Source organism: Geospiza fortis, unplaced genomic scaffold, assembly GCF_000277835.1.
Source record: "Geospiza fortis unplaced genomic scaffold, GeoFor_1.0 scaffold114, whole genome shotgun sequence".
In the NCBI taxonomy this organism is placed as follows: Eukaryota; Metazoa; Chordata; class Aves; order Passeriformes; family Thraupidae; genus Geospiza; species Geospiza fortis.
The window spans coordinates 711,937-730,987 of NW_005054383.1; the positions used below are offsets into that span (position 1 = coordinate 711,937).

General features: G+C 55.8%; 1 protein-coding gene across 5 annotated transcripts in view; it reads right to left on the reverse strand.

Moving 5' to 3' along the window:
* Nucleotides 1–19,051, reverse strand: part of LOC102036376 (ankyrin repeat and fibronectin type-III domain-containing protein 1-like) — a 177,781-nt gene that overhangs the window by 17,015 nt on the left and 141,715 nt on the right. The gene's annotated exons all lie outside the window — the stretch shown is intronic.

The window sequence follows — 19,051 nt, forward strand, 5'->3', positions numbered from 1 at the left end:
GAAAGCTAGTGTCTTTTCTGGGGCTCTCCAGAGCGGGAGCTGTTCCTTTCCCCACAGTCAGGACTCTCCTGTCTCCATCAAGACCTCTTCCCACCAGTCAAAATCCCCTGCTTTGCATGAGTGTGGCCTTGTTGCTGTGTGGGGCTTTTGCCCATGAGTCATCCCCTGCGGCATGGAGGGTTTCCACTGCGTCAAACATCTGATCCCCTTCTTGCTGGAGCTCTGGCACAGTTCCCAGAGAGGAGCATCAGGTCTGAGAAGCATTTAGCATGGCTACACTTAACACAGTTTCTCTCAGTTTTGGCCCCATCCCCCTGTGTATAAGGTCAGATATTTAGGGGAAAAGTCTTCCTCCCCTTGCTTTATTGGTTAAATATCAAGTGTGATAAAAGCATGGCATTTGGCTGAAGGTCATGCCAGAGCAGCCCAGCGAGGCTGTGCCTGGGGTAAGGATGTTTATAAAGCCATCATCGTGAGACAGGATATTAATAACCCCTCGCTCTGCGCCCTTCGTCGTCCTCATTTCAGATGAGGCACAGGGGGCTGCAGAAGGACTTTAATGATTTTACCTTTTATTACTGTGATATTTAAGAGTGGAAAAATGCTGCTAAGGTTGGCTCCTGGCAATCATTCATCTCATCAGCTTCAGCCTGTGGATTTAGAGGGCTCCAGTGTGGCCCAAGCCACAGTGTCAAGTTGCTGCCCTGGGTTGCTCCAGAAATGGACATTATCTGAGCACAGGGCTTCATGGATCAGACACCGAGCACCAGCCACACCAAACCAAAGGCCCATTTGCAAAAGCAGACAAGTGTATTGTCACTTCAGGTGGCAAAGTACCCCTCAGCATCCACACTAGAGTGGGCGAGTTCTGAGCAGCAGAGTCCTACTTGTTCTGGTGGGAAGGGAGGGATCAGCACCCAGGACTGTGTCACCATGGTGGGAGAGACCTGCACAATGCAAGGAAGGGTGGAAAACCAGTCCTGCGGTCTCTGGGGCCTGCCTGGCTCTGACATGGTGTCCTCAGCCTGTGCACGCACGCGTCATCATGGACAGGGAGCAGCTCCTGGCACGGCCTCTCCTGAGGGCTCCTCATGCCAAGGGCTGGCACACAGCACACACAGCCTTCTGCAGAGGGCAGGGCACAGGGCTGGCACAGCAGCACAGCTCTGCTGTCACTGCTGCACAGAGAGAAAAGCCACCTGTACCTGAGCAGGCAGAGCTGTTCTGGCAGGAAGAGACAGGAAGGCAGGTCCTGTCCCTCAGGAGAAGCCTGAGATGCAAAGCACTGCCTGGCATATTTAGGAAAGAGAACTGACTTGAGAGGTTCTCCAGCAAAACCTTGCCCTTTCTCTTGTGTTTAAGAGTTGCCTGCTGCCCAGGTTCTTGTCTCTCCTCTCCACCTCCAGCTGCTGCTCAGAGGTGAAGGTGGCTCTTTCAGCAGGCTCATCCACAAGACATGTAAATTCCACTGTGGTTCCCCTCAAAGGAGGCAACAATGCTCTCCCACACAGAATGCTCTTCCCTCCATGGAAGCTGGAGCTTGTAACAGATCCTTGCTCCATTTGTGCCTGCAGAATCAGCCTTTAAAATGGAGTGGTGCTTTGGAGAGAAAGTCATTTGTTCTGCCAATTAAAATACACAGCAAATGACCCAGGGCAGGCAGACTGCACAGCTGGGAGGAAGCTCTCTCAGAGATGGCAGAAACAGAGACAGAGAAATTTCTCACTGTTTTCCCTCCTCTGATTTGCTTTTAATGAGAAGTAAAGAGATGGAAATTATTCAGTGCTCAGGAGTGAACATCTATGTATATTAAACCAGCTGCCCCAAAGATAAAAGAGTTTCCTGCCCTGTGGTTATGAGTCATCTGGACTCGGTGAAATGGTCTTGATTTATCTACAGCTAAACTTTGCCCTGGAGCAAGTGATAGCTGAAAACAACACCTGCAGATGTCCTGCCCTCAGGGGCCAACCAGCAAACACCAGCTCACCATGGCAAAGCCCCATCCTGCAGGGAGGTGTGGGAGGAGATCCCACCTTCTCTGCCTGAAGAGTCTCAGTGTAGCCAAAACTAAATTTATCCCAGCCACAAATGGTTCTTGTTGGTAATTACTGTCCTGCAGCCTACAGAGGACAGGTGCTTTGCCTGCCCCAGCAGTTCAGCTCCCTGGCCACGGGGGATGTGTCTGTGACCATCAGGGAGGTGATGTGGACATCAGGTTTGCAGTGCCAGAAACCCACACAGCAGCAAACTCCATCACCCTCTCCATAGAAGACGCTGAGGTTCTGTGGAAGGATGAGCTGGGACTGGTCAGATCCATCTGGGGTCAGTTCTGGGGCTCTCATGGCTCTCATGGCTGGAGCATGTCCAGAGGAGGGAATGGAGCTGGAGAAGGGGCTGGAGCACCAGGAGAGGCTGAGGGAGCTGGAAAGGCGCTCAGCCTGAGAAAAGGAGGCTCAGGGGGGACCTTGTGGCTCTGCACAACTCCTGACAGGAGGGGACAGCCAGGGGGGGTCGGGCTCTGCTCCCAGGGAACAGGGACAGGACAAGGGGAAATGGCCTCAAATTGTGCCAGGAGAGGTTCAGATCTGATATCAGGAAAACTTCTTCCCTGAAAGGGTTGTCAGGCACTGGCACAGCTGCACAGGGCAGTAGTGGAGTCCCCATCCCTTGAGGGATTTAAAAGTGGATGTGGCACTGGGGACATTGTTTAGTGGGGGCCTTGGCAGTGCTGGGTTAATTGTTGGATTTGATAATCTTAAATGTTTTTTCCAACCTTAGTGATTCTAACTGTGATTCTTTCTCAGGAAACCAATGCAATAGAGGTGGTTTTCTTTTTTTAAAAAAGTACATGAGAATGGATGAGCATAAGGCGTCTTCAGTTTTTCCCTTCCTCCAGCATCAAACACAAGCAAATCCACTGGGTACTTTACAATGTGGTTTATGGATATTCTGAATGTTAATGTTTGCAACACTGCAGATCTTGGCCTAGTAAAAAGTGTTAATAATTGTTGCAATTCCTTGATTTTAAGTGCATTTTGTAGAAGGGTGTAGCCCCTCTGAGTGTCCAGCTGAGAACCAGTCCCTGACAGCCAGGGCTGCTGAGCCCCCTGACAGCAGAGCCAGGGGGCTGGGACAGCCCTCCCCAGCGGGTACCTGGACAGGTAGGGCATGGCCACCCTGCCCACAGGTCACCAGGCCAGACATAAGGAAGAAATTTTTTACCGTGAGGGTGGGCAGGCCCTGGCACAGGGTGCCCAGAGCAGCTGGGGCTGCCCCTGCATCCCTGGCAGTGCCCCAGGCCAGGCTGGACAGGGCTTGGAGTGACCTGGGACAGTGGGAGGTGACCCTGCCATGGCAGGGGTGGGATGAGATAAATCATCTTTAAGGCCCCTTCCAACCCAGGGGAGTCCATGATTCCAAGACATGGCTGGGGGGGCACGGTGGCCATCCCAGAGCCCTCAGCACCAGGGAACAGCTGGGAACAGCTCATGTGCCAGCAGAGCTGGGGCAGCGCCCTGCCAGCCACGCCCCGGGGCTCCGGGTGCCTCTGCCCCCAGGCTGGCAGTGAGAGGGCAGGCCCCAGGCACAGCAGCTGCCAGGAGCTCGCTCTGCACTGCAGCCCCGGCTGTCGCTGCAGGGAGCTGCTCCCACCATTCCCAGCCGGATGCAGCAAACAAGGAAGCAGCAGGGCTCTGTGCACGAGAACAAGGGAGCCTGAAGCAGGGGGGATGAAGGGTGCTGATGGCTTTCTAAGGACAAGGGTTGGTATTGGGAGCAGAAGAGGGATTGGGCCCTTGCAGAGTTTGCTGAAGCCTCACAGCTACGTGGATGTTAGTGGTGTGTTAGCACAAGATGCCAGGGATACTCTCCTGAACCACGCTCCAGTTCAGTCCAGAGGGGTATCCAAGGAGAGAACAGGAGCAGCCCAAAACCCAGGGGGACAACCCAGTGCAGCCAAGCTCACCCCAACAGGGAGCTCACAGCAAGAGGTGACCGGCACCCAGCACGGGCAGCAGGGCAAGGGGGCAAATCTGCCCCACTCAGGTGAGACCCCCCTGCAGAGCTGCCCCCAGATCTGGGCCCCCAGCATAGAAAAGTGAGTCCAGAGGAGGCCACAGAGATGCTTCAAAGGATGGAGACCCTCTGCTCTGGAGCCAGGCTGGCAGAGCTGGGGGTGCTCACCTGGAGAGGAGAAGGCTCCAGGGACACCTCAGAGCCCCTGCAGGGCCTGAAGGGGCTCCAGGAGAGCTGCAGAGGGACTGGGGACAAGGGATGGAGGGACAGGACCCAGGGAATGGCTCCCACTGCCAGGGGGCAGGGCTGGATGGGATATTGGGAATTGGGAATTGTTCCCTGTGAGGGTGGGCAGGCCCTGGCACAGGGTGCCCAGAGCAGCTGGGGCTGCCCCTGGATCCCTGGAATTGTGCAAGGCCAGGCTGGGCAGGGCTTGGAGCAGCCTGGGACAGTGGAAGGTGTCCCTGGATATGGCAGCGGGTGGAACTGGATGGGCTTTAAGGTCCCTTCCAACCTGAGCTGTCCCATGGCTGTATGATCCTACGAGATCAAGTGGCAAAATCAACATACAGATGTTTCCTAAGAGAAAAATCTGAGTGTGAGAGATCTCTCCACACCTGAGCACACTTGGTCTGACCCATGTCCAGGGCTGTGCTCACCCCTGTGCAGCAGGAATTCACAACTATGGCCACGGACACTTGGACACCAACACTCTGAGCAGCTCCCCCACAGCCATGGGGACAACAACAAGAAGTGCCGTGTCCAGCATGAAGAGGAGCTGCTGATGTGTTTGCATTTTCCACTCTTCTTGCCCAAGCATAAGTAATTTTTCATGACTGGCAAAATAGAGGCTGGATTAAAAATGGAACATGAGTAGGGGAGCCCTTCCAAAGAGTGGGATTTCATAACCCACCAAAAAGCACGCTCAGAACTAGGACCAAATGCCATGATCAGCATCCCTGCAAGGCAGCAGGGCTCATGGAGCAGCAGGCACAGCAGTCACCCACCCTGGGCTGTGCAGACCACCAAGGCATTTAGGTGCTGTGCGGTGACCTGGCCATGCAGACACGGAGCAAAACACTCCTGCTCCACAGAAACAGCTGTGTGCCTAGAAAATGCACGTGCCTATTGAAACCTGGGTCCAGGGAAAGGCACCAAAGCAGACTTTGTTTGTTTGTTTGTTTGTGTTTCCTCCAGCTTTTTTCTTTTCTCCCCACTTGGCAAACCTGCTGGGTTTTGTTTTGAGTGGAGCTGAAGCGAGCATGCCTCTTTTGTTTAGCAATAACAACTAACTTATATAGATGCTCTCCTGCCAAGACATTTTTGTTGGAGCTCCAGAAACCCAGTGCTGTTAGACCCCAATGCTTGGAGGAGCTCAGCGTGGTGTCAGGCCCCTGGGTCAGTGCAGACCTTCCCAAGCAGCAATGGCAGCACATCGTCCCTGCTGTCCCCACGCCGGGCACACGTGGTGTGTCTGTGCTGCCCGAGGAGCTCGTGGCCCCTGGCAGCAGAGAACACCCCATGGACACCCAGCCCACCCTGGCACAGCACGGCTCTGCAGGGGAAAGCTGACTCCCAGCAGCTCGGCACCCAAATGAAAAGCACATCCTGGGGGAGATCTGCAATGTCCAGCAGTGCTCAGTGCCCTGCACCTCTGCAGGAGATGAAGAGCAGCATTCCTCCTTGGAGCACTTCCCCTCCGAGCACCCCCCCTGTGCCATCCAGGCTACTCCCCAAATCAGCAGGGTTTTTGCATCCTTTGGGGAGCACTTGCACTGGGAACACATGGCAAGGACCCCCCTCTCCCCCCGGGTCCAGTCCTCACTCAGCTGTGGCAGAATGCACTCACACGGGCTGGACACAGGAGATCCCACAGCACAGGGCTGGGGGTCAGCAGTGTCCTCCTGAGCACAGCCATGTCCCCCGGCACAGCACAAAAGAGCCTGCCCAAATGTCTCATCCCTACTTAAATCACAGGCTGAATTTGGGAAAGACAGAGACTTCAGGACTCCAAGAGAAGTCTGGAGCCAACCAAGTAGATCACTTGCTGACAGTGTCCCATAAAACACCCCACTGCTGCAGGCCCAGCAGTGCCTTTGGGGAGGAAGGGAGCAGAGACGCTTGAGCAAACTCTGCTGCAACACAATAATGCTGCTGCTTCTTGCTTTTCTTTAGCTTTTTCATTAGACCTCCTGATCACTGCTTAAAAGTGAGACCAGAAGGATCTTGTGGTTCAATGGCCATGAAAATGTAGCCCAAATCAGACCTTCACTTGCAGTGTCCCTGTGACATCGCCATCAGGCAGGGCTGCCATCACAAAGTGCCACTGTGCTGGCCGTGCCACGCAGGGCACCCTCCTGCACACACACCTCACACAGCACTGCCAGGCACGGGGCACCTCTCCTGGGCACTGTGCTGAGGGACATGGCACAATGACTGCCTCACCAGCCAAGGCAGGTGATGCTGCCAACACCAGCAGCCCATAAGCAACACCTTGGGCTGCAATGAATGGGGCACTAGTGGGCACAGCCTGGCTCCAGACACCCCAAACCATCCCTTGAGGGCGGAAATTGAACATTTCAGAGGCTCACACAGTCTCCATCCACAGATCTGGGTCAGGAAGGAGATGCTGGAAGCTTCTATGTCTAGCCCAGCTCTGCTGATTTTACTGTTTTCACAAGGATTTACCCCACAGAGCTGCTGCGTGTCCTGCCCAGAGGCTCCTACCTAAAAAATCCACAGAAAATCCACTTTTCTTCTTCTGTGCTGCCAAACTTTTGTGGGGATGGAGCTGAGTGGTCTGTGCATTACAGATTGAGGGCATCTCTGAGCGGAGCGGTTCGGGAGCTGCTGCTCGGGATGCAGCATCCCCGTGTGACCTGCACGTGCCCCCGGGGCCCCTCCCGTGCCAAACGGTGCCGGTCCCTCCCCACCGGCACCGGCACCGGCACCGGCCCCGGGCACGGCTCGGCCCTGGGCTCCCGTCTCCCGGGCTGGGCAAGCCTTTCTCGCTGCCTGGCCACAAAGCCAGCCTTTAATTGCCGCTTGACATTAAGTATCTGAGCAAGGAAGTCTTGGGTAAATGTTCTGCCGGCGGGAACACACAGTGCTGAGTCTCTTTAATTACATTGTTTTTGTTTGGCTTTTTTTATTAGTTGTGCTGCGGCTTCCCCTCCCTGACAGGCCAGCGAGGCTCACGCTAAATATGGCCGGGTTTAAAGTCCGCCGTGAAACCCGAACCGCGGCACCAGACTGGCTGGACGCGGTGCAAGCCAGGGTTACGCGGGACACGCATTCCAGCCGCCGGCTCCGGCCCGCGCTCCCCCGCCCTGCTCACACATCGCAGCCTCTCCGAGAACAACCACCACGCTCCGAACCACCTCTACATCTTCCTCTCCCTTGCCCTGTGAAATCCCCCTGTGAACAGCCCAGCCCTGGGCCGCAGGCTGCCCCATTTCTGTCGTGCTCATCACTTCCACACTGCATGTGCCCACATCTCCGCGGTACCCGTCGAGCCCGTCTCCATCCCATCTGTCCCTTCCTGTGCTCTCCCCATCCCAAACTGCCCTGCCCCACACCTGCTCAGCCCACCTCCAGGCTGCCCCTCAGGGCCAAAGAGCCTTCTTCCCACTGGCCACACTGCTTTCATCTTCTTCTGCCCTCCTTGTTATTTTAAAGGCATTCCAGAGGATGCTGTCAGGCTTGGATGTGGTTTGGTTGGGTTGTTTGTTTTCGTACTGGAGGTTTTATGATCGCATTGGGAACAAGCCCTAATTGAGCTGCAATTCGAATTGCAGTCCGTGGGTATTTGTTTCATTTTTGGAAGGGCTCAAACGGCTGTGCAGCTTAGGCTGGAGAATGCATTTGGTTTTAACTGGAACCTGATGGAGACAGGACAGAGCAGGACAAGCTGCCCCGAGTCATGATCAAAGTTCCTGGGGAAGCCCAGTGTGGTCAGCCCGGTGCCAGGTACCCACGACACAACAGGCAGTGCTGGTTGTGATCACAGCCCTGTGACCACCCAAAAGCCCTGGCACTGTCAGGGAGGAGGCAGACGGAGCCAGAACTCTGGTGCCAAGAGCCAAGCACACAGCCCTGGGGCCTGGCTCGGTGGGAGCTTGCAGCCACCCTGCAAATCCCTGGCCCCTGCAAACTTCTATTCCCTGTGAACTCCTGCCCCTGCAAACCCCTGTCCCTTGAAAACCCGTCCCCTGCAAACCCCTGTCCCCTGCAAACCCCTGTCCACTGACAGCCCGTGTTCTACAAACATCTGTGCCCAGCAAATCCCTGCACTCTGTAAATCCCTGTTCCCTGCAAACCTCTGCAGGGGTTTGTGACTTGTGCTCACCTAAGAAAGGGGGCCCAGCACCCCAGAGGGAGCCCAGCACCACTGCTGGCTGCTCCTTGCTGAGTCAGGAGCTGCTCCAGACCAGGGCTGCTCACAGGGAACAGCAGCAAGAAGGGGCAACACCCAGAGGTCAGTGCCCAGACTGCCCTTCATGGGAACTGCGTGGTGACACCTTCCACTGACCGTGTCCCACACCCCCTGCCACAACCAGTGTGCAGCCCCACACCCAAATGTGCCTGATGCTCCCAGCACCAGCAACCAGCCAGACCTTTGCAGGTAGCGATGGGCAGACAGAGGGACCAGAGAGCACCTGCTCTGCTCCACTCCCATCCTGCCAGCATCTCGGAAGCCCAGATGCTGGAGCAGGTCAGCAGAACTCTAGGAGACACCTCCAAGCCACTAAGAGCACCCTGGTTAAATCAAGCTTGCACATGGGGAAGCAGATGAGCCGTGGGGACTCGCTGCCCCTCTGTCAGGAGGAAACCTTATCCCAGCCTGGCCTGCCAGGAACGAGCAACACTCCTGCCACAGCTGCATGTTTGCAAACCCTGCTCTAGGGATCAAATGCAGGAGCTGAGTCATACGACGACTGAAATCAAAGATCACTGAAGGCAAAAGAAGGGAGAAAAAGTATCCCTGTGGGTTCTCAGGGGCCCACTTTGGATCCAACAAGAGCAGGAGGTAAATGCTCAGCATGGAGATGCCCAGGGAACAGCTGGCATGCTAGGAAGAGTGAGAAGGGATGTCAGGTCACACCCACCCAAGCCTGGTTCTGTCCCCTTCCTTGGGTCCTGACACACACTTTGGGGAGGGAACAGGGCAGGGGCTGGCAGAGCCCATGGGGCCAGAGTCTGTTCCAGTGCAAAAAACAAGGGGGCTGGGATGGCCGCAGGTGCTCTGAGGGCTGCTGCCATGTACCTGCACCCCACCAAAGAGCCCAGGACCTTCCAGGAGCCAGGAAGAAGCACTCACCTGTCTGTGCCCAAGACTGCTTGAGCTTGGGCCAGAGGATGTCGCGTGTTGTGTCATGGCCTCACCCCAGGGTAATGTTCCAGTGTCTCCTCACTCCCCTGACACCACCAGGGCTCTGCCCCTGAGTCTGGCTCCTCTGCCTCACTGTGCCTTCCCTGGCATGGTGGGGCCCACACGCAGACCCCCACGATGGTTCGAAGGTTGGGTCAGCTCCTGGTTCTGCTGGAACAGGGCTCCAGGGAGCCCCATCCCCATCCCCTGGGGCTGGGGCTGGCCTGGCATGGGGGCACAGCTCCGTGTGCTGGGGGCTGAGACCTGCAGGCTCATCACAGCAGTGGGAGGCAATCCATGTGCACCCAGAGCTGCAGAGAGCCAAATCCTTTAACCTCCTGCGCCACCTGGTGCCACCGGGAAGGACGTGCCACCGGGATGCACCTCCCGGCGGGAACCACATCCTCTCCAGAACCATCAAATGGTAGAAAAATGGCCCAAGAAGGTCTTCTGGAGATCCCCTGAGCTCAATTCCCCATGCCTATGGCTGGGCTTCACCCTTAGCCACCTACATCCCACCTGTACTTCCCAGTCCTCCAGCCCATACTGGGATGTTCCTTCTGGTGGAATGCCACCTCCATTCCATTGTCCCACCCAAGACATCCAGCCAGATGGGACCAGCATTGTGACCGAAACCAGGCTGAAGACTTCCAGAGCTGCACCCAAAGGGGTTACAAAAGGGAGCCCACAGCCACTGATCTCAGCGGGGAGGAGGAGACATGGGCCAAGTGACAATGGAAGAGCAGACAAACGCACACACCCAGCTCCAGAGCTGCTCCCAGCTGGTAAATGTTACTGGAGTCAGAAAGGCGCTTCCCGCTGGAAGGCACACAGCAGGAGCCAGCCAGCAGTGTGGGCACGCCAGCCACTGCCCACAGACTGTCCCTGGCACGGCCACCAACAACAGCCACCCCCACGGGGCTCTCCCGGACCAGCCTGTCCCAGCCTGGCAAACGCCTTGCCTGGCACAGCTTCATGCCAGGATTTGCTCCCAGCTCGCTCCAGATCAGCTCCCATCGGGACCTTCTCTGACCAGCCCACCGCCCTGCCCTGGGGCTGGTCTCATGCCAGCACCCCCCAACCCATGAGCAACCCCAGAGGGGCTGGGTCACTGCCACCCAACTACGGCAGCGTCTCCATGGAGTCAGGGTCCATAGACTGCAGCCCAAGAGGAGAAGCCAGTTTTTTCCACCATTTTGTTAGAAAACATCCTGCAAGTGCCTGAGCACTCTTGTAACTGCATTAACTGGGGGCAATAACCCCCAGCAGGAGCTCCTGCCAGCTGGGGCTTGCCTGCTCCTTCATCAGACCAGAGCTTTCCCAGCTCATGTGTCATTCCTCCCTCTGCAGAAAGCTCTGAGGTACCATCAAGCAGAGAAACCCCAGCTGAAGATAACAGAGTCTGTGGAGGAATTTCCAAAGCCCTCGGGACAGCAATTAGGAAAAGTTCCCACTCAAATATAAAAGAGTAACTTTGAAAACCATAGGGATCACCAGGTCAAACCTCCACCTACCAGGACCTGCTCAGCCTGGACCTGATGGCTTTGAAGGTCCTTCCCAGCCGCAATGGTTCTGGGATTCTGTCCCTCCACGCACGGATGTGATGCTGCTGAGCTCACCCATGGGGCAGGCAGGTCTACAAAAACCCTTCCCCAGGTCTGGCATGACAGGAGCATTTCCTCAGCTTCTCCTCCCCTCACCTGGCACAGCCCAAGTTGGCCTGAGCTCTGCTCCTTCTCTCTGCTGAGGGTGAGAGGCAGGTGATACCCACAGCCAGTGCCACACATGGGAAATGGGGACAAAAACAACCTTGTCTTGGTAAACTGCTTTTGAGTTAACTGGAAACGGCTCCTTCAGCCACCACTGCTGACCTGGGCTTGTCTGGGCAAGGAGGTGTCCCTAGAGAAAGGGACAGGGGGACACAGAGTGGCCTGAGTCCCTTTGCAAATGGGGACACCAGCAGCTGGCCCTGGAAACCTCCTCAGGCATGCCCAGCCATGCTCTCCAGTGGCTAAACATTTGACCAAATCCATGTTGACTTCCAGCAGGAATGCATCATCCCTGCCAAATTTCAAGTCTCTTTTTCAAAGAGTGGAGATACCAGAAGCCCTCAAACAAAGAGACAGCAGGAAAAAAAAAAGATAAATTGGCAAAGCTACCATTTTCCCCCAACCTTCTGCTGAAAACTGGGAAAAATAGAGGGAAAAAAAGGAGAAAGTTCAGCCTGAGGCAGAAAAACATGGAATAATCCAGCCCAAACAGTTAAAGCCTGGCAAAGGTAAGAGAAACAAAATTCCACTGGGAAGTGCTGTACAGCCCTTCCAAGGGTAAGCTGTGGTGCCCTCCTCATCCCTCCAGGCAGCTGGCAGGGATGACTTCCCTGCAGCCCTAAAGAGCAAGGATGGCAGGGGCCAAGGGCTGCAGGTGGCCCTGGAGATGGGAGGTGGCAGGGGGCAAGAGGAGACAGCACCTCCAAGATCTCCCAAAGCCCTTGGGATATCCCTGCTCACAGTTACACCAAGCAGGACCTTGGAGCCACACACAGCCAGCCTGGGCCCCTCCACCACCAAGAGGCTGGGAAACATCTCCAGAGCTGGTGGCCCCAACACATGGTGGGTGCTGCTGCCTCCTTCCTCCCCCTCTTCATCCCCTGAGCAGTGAGGTGAGAGGTGGGGATACCCTCATGCTCCTCAGACACCCAGCTCTCCCCACTATGCTCCTCATCCTGCTTTTCACATGTGCTGCAAGAGCTTTCCCAGGAGCAGGATGCTCACAGATCTTGAAAACCCCACTGTGCCCTGCCACATGCTGCCTAGGATGCCACAGCCTGTCCTGTGTTCACACGGGTGGCTCACACTGCAATCACACCTTCCCCTCACTGATCCAAAAGTCCTCAGCCCTGAGGGCCTCCCTGGCTCCACTACCCCAATTTTTCCGTGGTCAGAATGCAGACATGGGAGGGAGCAAGAGTAATCTCCAGGTAAAGTGTGGGAGTGTCACGAGGAGGGGAGTTTAACTCTCTCACAGACCATCTGGGTGACCCTGAGCAGGCCACTAAAGCCCTGGTGCTGTGATGGGGTGCCCACCATCCCCTGGGACCAGGGAGAGCAGAAGTTACACAGCACAGTCCCAGTGTAACACGGGAACAGCTCCATCTGTCTGCTGCTGGTCCTGCCTGGGCACCAAGAATTAGAGAATCCTGGAGTAGTCAGAGCTGGAAGGGACCCACAAAGGTCACAAGTCCAGCTCCTGGCCCTGCACAGACACCCCAACAATCCCACCCTGTGCCTGAGATCATTGTCCAAGCACCCCTGGAGCTCTGGCAGCCCCGGGGCCGTGCCCATTCCCTGAGGAGCCTGGGCAGTGCCAGCACCCTCGGTGGCAAAGAACCTTTTGGAGAGATCCAGCCTGACCCTGCCCTGGCACAGCTCCTGTTGTTCCATGGGCCTGTCCCTGGTCACAGAGAGCAGAGATTGAAGCTGCCCCTGTGCTTCAGAAGGATGAGGTGATGGTGCTGGTGCCCGAGGAAGGCAGCCTTGGGTCCCTGTGCAGTGCAGGATCCTGATCCTGACCTCCCTGCATCATCAGGAAAGAAAACGGCCAAAGAAACTTGGAGTTCATGTGAAGTTCACCCGAGTTGAGCTGTGCTCCATAAGCAAAACTTTCCTGCCTGACACGAGCGTTCCAGAGCTCATGACCGGGGCAGAGCAGGGCCAGGACTGCGCTGGGAGGATGGGATCGCTTGGCAGGATCCTTCTTCCACTTGCAAAGAAATCAGGCAGGATTCCACCGGGAGTTCCACCTCCTGGAGCTCCAGGAGTGTGCTCACTGCTGAGGTTCCTCAGACCCCAGCTGGACAGCAGCAGTACACCAGGCACAGACAGGGAGAGCAGGAGCACTGACTAAATAACACAGCAGCTTACCTATGTGCAGAAGCAGCCTTCTTGCTGCCCAGGGTTTGGCCCTGTGCTTTGCAGGATTTCAGGGCACAGGAAACCCTGCCCAGGTCCCCTGCCCATACAGACCTGTGGGCACAGCAGGACTTGGCTCTGGAGCCCGGCTCGGGCGGGGAGGATGGAGCAGGAGGATGTGGCACAGGCAGGGACAAGCACATGGCAGAACCTGCACAGCAAACCCTTCACCCAGTCTCCCTTCCCAAGGAGATCCAGAGGCAGAGCGGCCCCTCCTGGGACCACAACCCAGCCCAGCCTTAGGAGGTGCCTCTGCCCTTGGGGCTGGTCAGGGCATGGACAGCAGGGACTGATGCCCCAGGAGCCTCTGATGGATCACTCACTCCTTCAGGACTGGTATCCTCTGACACAGGCCAGGCTTGCAGACTCCAGCACACAGGAGTGAGCACCCCACAGCTCCAGGGCCTGGAGCACAGTGACATCTGTAAACCCAAAAGAATTTGGGTTAAGATTATACCTGCCTGGATCTCCCCAGATTACCTCTGCTCCTGACACTGCCTCTGACCACAGTCACTGCCTCCTCCTCCCCAGTGAAAATGCTCAGCCATCAGAACACTGGGGATGAAAAAAAGATACTTTTTTTAGAACGTGCTCCCTGGGCAGAAGTTTCAGCCTCTCTGGACACCACTTCCAGTACAGAAACCTTGACCTTGGTGCTCTTAGCTACAGTGCCAGCACAAGATGATGCACAAAGCCCACCAGGAAAAGCTGACCTGCCAGCCTGGAGCTCAGAGCAAGCCCACAAGTCAGCCATGGGTCTGGGGCATGGCCAGCACGAGAGCCCAGATGCCAGGAGTCCTAGAACAGCAGCAGCTCCTTCACCAGCAGCTCTCGTAGAATCAGAAGTTCCTGGAATGGTTTGGGCTGGAAAGGACCTGAAAGATCACCTTGTTCCAGTCCCTCTCTATGGGCAGGAATACCAAAGTGCCTGAAAAAGGTGGTCAACATTGCCATGCACCTTTTAAAGAGTGAGAAGCTGGGGGACAAGGAGGGCCAGCTCTTGTCCTCAGCTGCTCAGTGGGCCAGGAGAAGCCACAGGTACCCCAGTCCTCTCTGCAGTGGGTGAAGCTCAGAAGTTCTGGTAAGTTCTGGGTTCTGACCTTAAACGTGGAGTCTGGGGGTAGAGAGGAGAAGCAAGACCAGGGGAGGAGGTGAGTGACCACGGTGCCAGGTGATCCTGCAGTCCCTGCCCTCTCAGGGGCCTCAACAACCCCACACTGGGAAACCTGCAGGGTTTCTATGGAGACACAGCCCGACAAGCCAGAGTCCCCCCAAGGTGAGGGTGGCTCCTTTTGGGGCAGCAGGCCAGAGCCCATCCTGACAACACCAAGAAGAGATGTTCCTCACAGCTCTGCTCACCTCAGCAGCTGTTCTGCAGCCATGCTTAACAAACCCTGTGCAATGTCATATGTTCATTTTCCAAAGCTCATAAAATTCAGTTTTTTACTGCAAATCAAGAATGCAACACAAGAAAAATGTAGACTTGTTGGAGAGATTCCAGAGGAGGCCATGAAGATGCTCCAAGGGGTGAAGCCCCTCTGCCCTGGAGACAGACTGAGAAAGCTGGGAGTGTTCAGCCTGGAGAAGACTCCTGGGAGACCTCAGAGCTCCTTGCAGTGCCTAAAGGGAACCTGCAGGAAGTCTGCAAAGGCAATTTTTGGAATAGGACAAGGGGGAATGGCTTTAGGCTGAAGGAGGGCAAATTTACATTGGGTATTGGAAAGAATTTCTCCCCTGCAATGGAGGTGAGGCCCTAGCACAAGGTGTCCAGAGCAGCTGTGGCTGCCCCTGGATCCCTGGAAGCGCCCAAGGTCAGGTTGGATGGGGCTTGGAGCAGCCTGGAATAGTGGAAGGTGTCCCTGCCATGGCAGGGGGTTGGAATGAGGTGATCATGAAGGTCCCTTCCAACTCAAACCATTCAATGATTCAATGCTTAAAAGCTAAGGAGAGCTCAGACCTCTCCAGGGCAGGGGTAGGCAAAACAAAGCCCACTCCATGATTCTGTGACTGTATAAAACCATTAACAAGAACCCTGCCCTGACCACAGGCACGAGATTTGTCTCCTGGTTACTGCCTGATGAGCCCTGGCAGACCCTGTTGGGAACTTCTTGGATGGAAACCAGACTCTGAACAGACCTGGAAGGGGCTCAGGTGAACCTCTGCACTGTGGGCAGGGTGGAGAGCACATGCAAGTTCTCAGGCTGACACTGGCAGCTGCTGCCAAGTGTCCAGTTCCACCTTGGACAAAGCCAGGCATGATCTTTGCCTTTTCCTGGCCTGAAATCTATCAGATCTGCACTGTCTGGCACTGCCTACATGGAAAATTCTCCTCCACACCGCCCGACAGTTCCTTGTGGCAGAAGATCATCCCTGTCTGACCTTCCCTGTTACCAGAAAAATAAAGGCAACAGAGGCAAAATGAGACAGGGAGAGGAATGTCCCTAGGGAGGAAACTGCTGAGGTAGATGGATTAATAATTTAATTTTCAGGAGAAAGGGAGGAAATGTGGAAGTCAGGAGTGGAAGGGAACATAACTTCCCTCTCTGACCTCCATCAGGCATAAGACTCATCAGATGTGGAGGCCACTTGGGCTCACAACTTCCCCAAAAACCATCCAGCCCACACAGGAAGGGTGGGTATGAGGGATGGGGAAGAGTTACTGTGCAGTAAGACTCCATCAAAGGTGGAAAGAGGTCCCAGCACATCCAAGGACATGGTCCTCCTTGTCCCAGTGTCCTGGGCTGACTCCTCCCTCCCATCTGGCCTCCCCACAGAGCACTGCCCATCCTGCCAGCATCCAAGCCAGCAGATCCAATATCAACCTGGCACTGTGAGATACTCCCCAGGAAGATAAACAGGAGGTGTCTGGAGCCCTGGCAGGCAGAATTAACTCTGCCAGAGGAAACTATCTAAGAGCAGAAGAAACCTGCCCAACAGTGACTGCCACTGCTCAAGGGACAAGGAAGGATTAAAAGTTCTGGAATACCTTGGAAGTGCCAGCTGTCAGGACTATCTGGCTATGTCCATGCTTCTGTGTTTCTTGACCCAATGTCTCCAGAAGCATCAGCAGCAGGACCAGTGATCCCTTCTGCTCCCAGGGATGGAGGGAGCCTGGCATTCCAGAACTGGAGTGTGCTGCTGCCCTTGCTGGAGTTGCTCAAGACATGCAACTCCTCCACACTGCCCTTCCCCACATCCAAAGTGGCTCACAGAGAAGGAGGTTCATGGCTGCAGATCTGAACACCTGACCAGTAGCAGGAAACCAGGACTATTATGGATATTCCCATTAAAAGAAGCATACTGAGATACTTTTGTGTGCTGGATAAGGGGACTGGGAGAGCAACAACCTTCCAAATCCACTGCACCGGCACCATTAGTAATGAATAAGGTGGAATGACTTCACACCAAAAGGTTTCTGCTGGATATTGGGAAGGGATTGTTTCCTGTAAGGGTGGGCAGGCCCTGGCACAGGGTGCCCAGAGAAGCTGTGGAATCCCTGGAAGTGTCCAAGGCCAGGCTGGACAGGGCTTGGAGCACGCTGGGGTGGTAGAAGGGGTCCCTGCCATGGCAGGGGGTGGAATGAGATGAGCTTTAAGGTCTCTTCCAACCCAAACCATTCTGGGATTCCATGGGAATACCGGGTGGTGTGGCAAGGCTTGACTAGCGCTGAGATTTAGATACGCATGAGGTTTCCCTTTGTCACCAAGGACTGTGACATCTGTGCAATTTCCCCAGTATATCCATGGGGCTTGGGCTGCCTGCTGTGGAAATCCACTGGCACCTTCCAGGCAGAGGCACGTTCACGTAGAAGAACCAGTGGAGATCCTGCAGGATGAAGAGCATCCTCCACTCTTCAGCAGGGACCAAGGCACCCATCCTGCTTTGCAGATCCTGGCCATGGGAAATTGCAGAGGGAATAGGACAAAAAAAGAAAACAAATCAGGCAATTGGGCTATTTGAGAGAAATTAAAGTGTGCTGAGGGTAATGGACTGAGAAATAATCTTATTGGAGGTATCAGCTACCAGCAGAGGGAAGCGGCCAGAGCACTAAATCAGCACAATATTTTATATTTGTCCTTTAAATGCTATTTGTTGCCTGTGCTCTCAGAGAGGAAGGGATGTGGCTGAGGGCTCTGGTCCCAGACAGGGAGAACCTGGACATCACTCTTCCCTGAACATTTTCCTTCTGTTGCTTCCCCAGAGGACTCGATTTCTCCCACTGCAGTGACATGAGAAACAAATGGAGGAGAGCGTGCTGGACCTGCTGGAGCCTGCGGCAGCACAGAGAGGCTCCAAGCCTCGCTCTGCTCCCCCCCTCTCCAGCCTCATCATAATCACAAGCTGAGCTGCCTCTCCTGAGAAGACGAGGAAAACTGGGCTCCCAGAGGCTTGTGGCACCAGGAGGGGAGGCACAAGATCTCTCCTTCCCCACCCGCACGGGTAGGTCAGGATGCTCCCAGCTCCCTGCTGGCAGCATGAGGCAGCAGGAGCGGAGCTGCAGGGACCGTGGCTCCTCTGCCAAAGCTGCCTCGGGGCCAAGGAGTGGCTGCAGCACCATGCCAGTCCCACCGGGACCACCAGCTGCCCTCCAGCCTCTGCCTGCCTGCAGGCAACTCAGAAAATGAGCATAAGAAGTGATCTTTCTCAAGGAAATTATTCCTCTGCAATGCTCTCCTGAGGGTAATCTGACTTTCAGGGATGTTTGGAGGGCTCACTCCTCCCCACCCCCATCAGCATGTGCCTCACAGTCACTGTTCAATCATTGTCCCTCCCATCCCCAGGGATGTGAACCCCTGCTCCCCAGTGCACCCAGGGGCACTGGCCATGGCCATTCTCAGGCTGCCAGGGACACAACCAAGCTCTTGAACCACACTGTCCCACGTGCAGCTCAACACCAGGAACTCTGGGGCTCCCCAGCCGGCGTCACCTCACTGCCAGAGAGGTGAGCTGAGGATGGCACACCAGGACAGCCAGCAGAGCCCCTGGACACTGAGTGTCTCTGCGGACAGAGCCCTCCTTGTTCGCTGGGGCTGCAGCTTCTCTTGACCACAGCCATTGCCTCTGCACCAATCCTGCTGATGGCAGCGTCCATCTGTCCATCTGCCACGCGGGGGAAGCTGTGGCTGCACGGAGCCCCGGGCGAGGGGCCCCGGCCCCCGGGAGCCCGGACACCCCGGCAGAGCCCGGCACGGCGTGGCAGTGCAGCTCCCAGCCGGCTAATTCAATAAGTCACAGATACCATGACTTCATAAGGCACAGAGGCTCCACAGCTATTAGGGGAATTGGGAGCGGGGGGAGGAGGAGCTGAAATGGAGAAGGGATGGAGACGGGGAGGGTGGAGAGGGGGAAGCTAAGACAAGCAGCAGAACAAAACATCCCATAAATCATGAGGAGCTGCTGAAATACCAGAACAAATGACCCCATAGCTTGGCCATTGTTCCCGAGCGAAGGCTTAAAGCGTTCCCAGTTGAGACAAAGCGCCTCGCGTTTCGTTTCAGCACCGCCGCTCGGACCTGGGCTGGGCTGGGGGCTGTGTGTCACCTGGGGCTGTGTCACCTGGGGCTGGGTGTCACCTGGGGCTGGGTGTCACCTCGGGCTGTGTGTCACCTGGGGGCTCAGTGTCACCTGGGGCTGTGTCACCTGTGGCTGTGTCACCTCGGGCTGTGTGTCACCTGGGGCTGTGTCGCGTGTCGCG